Genomic DNA, 6,953 nt, shown 5'->3' with positions numbered 1-6,953 from the left:
AAGAATTCAGCGTATGAATGTATTTGCTGGTTTGTGTTCTTTGCTTTTTATAATTTCTCAAATCACAGGAGCTTTGAAAGTTCAAGGTTCAGATTTATTTGAGACTTAAGTCTTCATTACAGTTTTTCTCCATTGGTTTGGCTCATTTTTTGAAACAGAAATGACATTCTCAAAACAACATGGACAAACCTCCAAACAACTTAGCAATTTCTCAATACAGAATTGAATTTCTCATTCATTTGGTTAAATTGTAAATGTCTAAGTACATGTCTCAATGTCTCAGTACATCTTTGCAAATGATTAAGTACATGTAGCCTACGTTTAGCACAATTTCCAAGTGAATAGATCTTGTTGATCTAAACTGATTGTTGATTCTCAGTCTAATTGTTTTTCGCTCCAAAACGTCTCAGCGTAATTTCATTGTATAAGTCATCACATGCACAATAGTCGGTTCAATTGTCAAAATTACTCAAGAACATAATACCATGAATACCATATATGAATCCCTTGGAACATTTGATAAATTCACAGTATTGAATTGAAGTAACAATTGACAGTTAGGTGAAACTAGAACTTTATTTTATTTATTCTTCAACCAGCTTTATTTACAGCACTGTAGGCCGCATATAATTTTCATTGTTTTTTGTTTCTGTGTTTATTTTACAGTATACTATGCTGTATATATTTTCTTTTTACTCTGATGTATGGAAGTTATTTTATGTTTGTGAATGATAATTGCAATTACAATTTCCGGTAGTATGAGTGCAATGTGTGATGTCAAACCTTGGAGGCTAATCTTACCCTAAAATCCTATTTTTTTCTGTTAGCTAGACAAAAAAACCAGAACAGTAACCATTGTCAATGAAGGACTGGGCTAAGACTGGTGGACATGAGGGATTTCAATGGTCCTCTGCCATAGTGACAAAACAACTAAACATTTTGACCTGCAGTGTTTAAACAATGACAAAAGAACTTTTCATTTTGGGGGCACTGACTGTTTGTATGAGAAAAGGAATTCGTTGTGACTGATGAGTTGTCTGTTTTGGGAGAGATATGACCTTTTGCAGGTGTGCCATAGTGTTTTGCTAAACCATCTAGGTTATTTTGGCGAATGTATTTAAAGCTTTGAGAATGTCGTTTTTTCGAGAGATAGATGAGCCACAGCAATCGAGAAGGAAGTTTTCATTTTGGGGGCACTGACTATCTTTATGAGAAAATGATTTGGTTTTGAAGCTTGAGTTAACTGTTTTGGGTGAGATATGACCTTTTGAAGGTGATCTATGTAGTTGTGCTGAACCATATAGGCTATTTTACCAAATGCATTAAGAGCTTTGAGAATGTAATTTCTGTTTCAAGAATTGAGCCAAACCAATGGAGAAAAACTGTAATTAAAGCTGCATTCTGTTTAGTGAGCAGCAGGGGTCCCATAGACCCAAATGACTCTACTTCTCTCTGGATTTATTCCCTCAGTAAACATTGTAAACATGAGTTTATGGTCTCAGTCTCTAGTTTCAAGTCTTCTTCAATGCAGCATGAGGTTCATTTAGTGAATGGTGGTCCATTAAGAATCAAAACGATCAGCCACTGGTACCGCTCGACTCGACGGCCGGTTATTTCGTTCGGGAGAAGCCAAGCAGGTAATGGTTAAACACAACGACAGGTAATGGTTAAACACAAAGACAGGTAATGGTTAAACACAAAGACAGGTAATGGTTAAACACAACGACAGGTAATGGTTAAACACAACGACAGGTAATGGTTAAACACAACGACAGGTAATGGTTAAACACAACGACAGGTAATGGTTAAACACAACAACAGGTAATGGTTAAACACAACGACAGGTAATGGTTAAACACAACGACAGGTAATGGTTAAACACAAAGACAGGTAATGGTTAAACACAACGACAGGTAATGGTTAAACACAACAACAGGTAATGGTTAAACACAACGACAGGTAATGGTTAAACACAACGACAGGTAATGGTTAAACACAACGACAGGTAATGGTTAAACACAACGACAGGTAATGGTTAAACACAACAACAGGTAATGGTTAAACACAACAACAGGTAATGGTTAAACACAACAACAGGTAATGGTTAAACACAACGACAGGTAATGGTTAAACACAACGACAGGTAATGGTTAAACACAACGACAGGTAATGGTTAAACACAACAACAGGTAATGGTTAAACACAACGACAGGTAATGGTTAAACACAACAACAGGTAATGGTTAAACACAACGACAGGTAATGGTTAAACACAACGACAGGTAATGGTTAAACACAACGACAGGTAATGGTTAAACACAACAACAGGTAATGGTTAAACACAACGACAGGTAATGGTTAAACACAACAACAGGTAATGGTTAAACACAACAACAGGTAATGGTTAAACACAACGACAGGTAATGGTTAAACACAACGACAGGTAATGGTTAAACACAAAGACAGGTAATGGTTAAACACAACGACAGGTAATGGTTAAACACAAAGACAGGTAATGGTTAAACACAAAGACAGGTAATGGTTAAACACAACGACAGGTAATGGTTAAACACAACGACAGGTAATGGTTAAACACAACGACAGGTAATGGTTAAACACAACGACAGGTAATGGTTAAACACAACAACAGGTAATGGTTAAACACAACGACAGGTAATGGTTAAACACAACGACAGGTAATGGTTAAACACAAAGACAGGTAATGGTTAAACACAACGACAGGTAATGGTTAAACACAACAACAGGTAATGGTTAAACACAACGACAGGTAATGGTTAAACACAACGACAGGTAATGGTTAAACACAACGACAGGTAATGGTTAAACACAACGACAGGTAATGGTTAAACACAACAACAGGTAATGGTTAAACACAACAACAGGTAATGGTTAAACACAACAACAGGTAATGGTTAAACACAACGACAGGTAATGGTTAAACACAACGACAGGTAATGGTTAAACACAACGACAGGTAATGGTTAAACACAACGACAGGTAATGGTTAAACACAACAACAGGTAATGGTTAAACACAACGACAGGTAATGGTTAAACACAACGACAGGTAATGGTTAAACACAACGACAGGTAATGGTTAAACACAACAACAGGTAATGGTTAAACACAACGACAGGTAATGGTTAAACACAACAACAGGTAATGGTTAAACACAACAACAGGTAATGGTTAAACACAACAACAGGTAATGGTTAAACACAACGACAGGTAATGGTTAAACACAACGACAGGTAATGGTTAAACACAACGACAGGTAATGGTTAAACACAACAACAGGTAATGGTTAAACACAACGACAGGTAATGGTTAAACACAACAACAGGTAATGGTTAAACACAACGACAGGTAATGGTTAAACACAACAACAGGTAATGGTTAAACACAACGACAGGTAATGGTTAAACACAACGACAGGTAATGGTTAAACACAACAACAGGTAATGGTTAAACACAACGACAGGTAATGGTTAAACACAACGACAGGTAATGGTTAAACACAACGACAGGTAATGGTTAAATAGAACGACAGGTAATGGTTAAACAACGTGGAGTCGTCATGACAAAGATCGTGAGGGGACACCAGCAGTGACAAAGGTTGCGTGTTTGTATGGAGACACAACGGTAGAGAGATGTCGAGAAGCCGTTAAATGTATTGTATCGTATGTATTGTATCGTATGTATTGTATCGTATGTATTGTATCGTATGTATTGTATCGTATGTATTGTATCGTATGTATTGTATGTATTGTATCGTATGTATTGTATCGTATGTATTGTATCGTATGTATTGTATCGTATGTATTGTATCGTATGTATTGTATGTATTGTATCGTATGTATTGTATCGTTTGTATTGTATCGTATTTATTTTATCGTATGTATTGTATCGTATGTATTGTATCGTATGTATTGTATCGTATGTATTGTATCGTATGTATTGCATCGTATGTATTGTATCGTATGTATTGTATCGTATGTATTGTATGTATTGTATCGTATGTATTGTATCGTTTGTATTGTATCGTATTTATTTTATCGTATGTATTGTATCGTATGTATTGTATCGTATGTATTGTATCGTATGTATTGTATCGTATGTATTGCATCGTATGTATTGTATCGTATGTATTGTATCGTATGTATTGTATCGTATGTATTGTATCGTATGTATTGTATGTATTGTATCGTATGTATTGTATCGTTTGTATTGTATCGTATTTATTTTATCGTATGTATTGTATCGTATGTATTGTATCGTATGTATTGTATCGTATGTATTGTATCGTATGTATTGCATCGTATGTATTGTATCGTATGTATTGTATCGTATGTATTGTATGTATTGTATCGTATGTATTGTATCGTTTGTATTGTATCGTATTTATTTTATCGTATGTATTGTATCGTATGTATTGTATCGTATGTATTGTATCGTATGTATTGTATCGTATGTATTGCATCGTATGTATTGTATCGTATGTATTGTATTGTATGTATTGTATTGTATGTATTGTATCGTATGTATTGTGACATGACAACCTAACATGACAATGTAACAACGTATCATGTCCACATAACAGTATACAAACGTAACATTTAAATGTATCATCACACAAACATGACAATGGACACTGACAACACAACATAACGTGACAGCGTGATGTAACGAGACAGCCTGTCTGCACAACAGTACAACGTCACCATGTATCGTTACAGGCTACATGACCACATAACCTGAAAATGTAAGATGACCAAGTCACGTTTTTTCTTGTTGACTAAAATCTTCTACACACGAGATAAATCCTTGTCAATAGAGATTAGACCACAGAAGCATCGCCTCCACCGCAGCTCCCCAAAGAGGGATTAGATACACCATTTATTCCAAAAGGCACTTTCTTTGGTCAGTCAGCAGCTTGTGACGCGCTGGCCACAGCAGGAAGAGACATTCTGACATGTCACAGCAGAGAGGACACATGCAGGTGGGCTGCTGCACGCACAGCACCAGGCCACCACCTAAATGGAATGCAGACACTATTATGTCATTATGTCATTATGTTTGACGAGTTAAAATGTCTGCAGAGGAGGAAAAAAAGTGAGCGTGAAGATTTCGGATGTGTAGTGTGATGACATCACACTTTCCTCCCTGGGAAGACCTCACGAGGCTCAAAGAACTGACAGTATGAAGTAAATGAGTAATGGGTAGATAGATAGATAGATAGATAGATAGATAGATAGATAGATAGATAGATAGATAGAAAGATAGATCTGTAGATCAGGGTGATGTAATGTGATTGGTCCCTGTGAAAGCCAGAGTGCATTGTGGGTAGGGTTAATGACATCTAATGACGGCGCTGTGTGTGCGTGTGTGTTTCGATAATTAAAGGCTCTAGATGGAATTTGCAATAATGTCTGCCGTGGGGCCGAAAAGCAGACCGAACGTATTTATGAATTTAGTTCATTTAGGATGTGATGAAGAGCTCTGGTGGACTAATTGATCCTTACAGGAGGCCCACCAGCAACAAGGCGCCCATTAAGAGACCTCCAGGGAGTGTGTGCATGTGTGCGTTAAAGGTACTAAAAGGTTGTCATACACTCTTTGTACAGCTCCAGAAAGCAATGCACTATAACTCATTTCATTTCTACAGTTGTGGGATCCACCAGGAGATCTTTCAGGTCTGGTCATTGCTACTGTGGCTCCCTGGTGGACCCGGTTCAGCGCACATCCATCAGAATCATCTCCTCCAAAGGTGGAAGGCCATCCATCAACAGGGAACCCACCCCCCCCCCCCCCCCCGGCTGGTCCGGGAGCCCACGTGGGAGGCCGGTCCAGCACCAGGACCTGTGACTGCTCGGTGGTCCACAGACTAAAAACAGAAAAAAGAATCGCTGCAGAAAGTCTGTTTCCTTTATTTAATCCCTTTATAGTTTGACAATATGTACTGTACTATATACTGTGTACTCTGAGACTCCAGTAAAGTACCCATGGTACTACTGCAGTGGAGTAAATGCACACAGCAGGAGGCCAGGTGAACACGTGGATCAGCAGGAGGAATGATCTCATAACTGTCCTCCTTTGGATCGTCCTGCGTGCCGGGGGGGTGGAGGGGGTGTGGGGGGGGTCTGCTCCTCGTCCACAGGAACGTCTCCCTCTAAACATTCCATCAACCTAATAGCGCTGATGTTTCCTCCGTCAGCTTCCTCCTCCTGCAGAGACCTGTGTCCCATCACTGCTGTCAATTAGAGCCGCTCCTTCTCCCGCCGGACCCCCGCCTAATCCACTTCTCTCTGGACTGATCACATTAAGGGTTCAGATGGTGCCATCCTGGAGGAGGAGGAAGAGAATGTAGAGGAGGACGAGGAAGAGGAGGTGGAAATGAGAAGGAGGAGGAGGTGGGAGAGGAGGAGGAAGAGGAGAAAGGAGGAGGAGACGCAATGGTTGTGACGTCGTGAAACATAAATTGTGTTTATCATCTTCGCCTACGCAGCTTTCTTCTTTTTATGATTGTGTCCAACCTTTCTTTTTATTCACATTAAATTGAAGTCCATTATTCCTAAACGGGTTTGAGTGAGCTGACCCTTTGAAATCGATAACCGATAGTCACCATGAATGTAAATAATTCAATTCATTTTATTTTGCAACGCCCAAAATCGCAAAGATTCGCACAAAGAACTCCCGGAAAGAAGCTTAATTAGTGATGTACATTAATGAAACATGGAGGATTGTGGGAGGAGAGAGTGAGAGTGAGAGAGGGGCTCGCGAGTTGACTCCATGTAAAGTCAATGCACGAGTCTGGGCGCGAATGATCACATTTTAAACGGGCGGCGGGAAAGGCAGCGCGTTTTGATGTCACAACGTCAGATAAACATGTCAAATTAACCAACTGACGGGCGGAGAGGGGGGGTGCAGCAATGGC

The sequence above is a fragment of the Pungitius pungitius genome, chromosome 13 (genome assembly GCF_949316345.1).
Source record: "Pungitius pungitius chromosome 13, fPunPun2.1, whole genome shotgun sequence".
Taxonomy (NCBI): Eukaryota; Metazoa; Chordata; class Actinopteri; order Perciformes; family Gasterosteidae; genus Pungitius; species Pungitius pungitius.
This window is presented reverse-complemented; position numbering follows the sequence as displayed.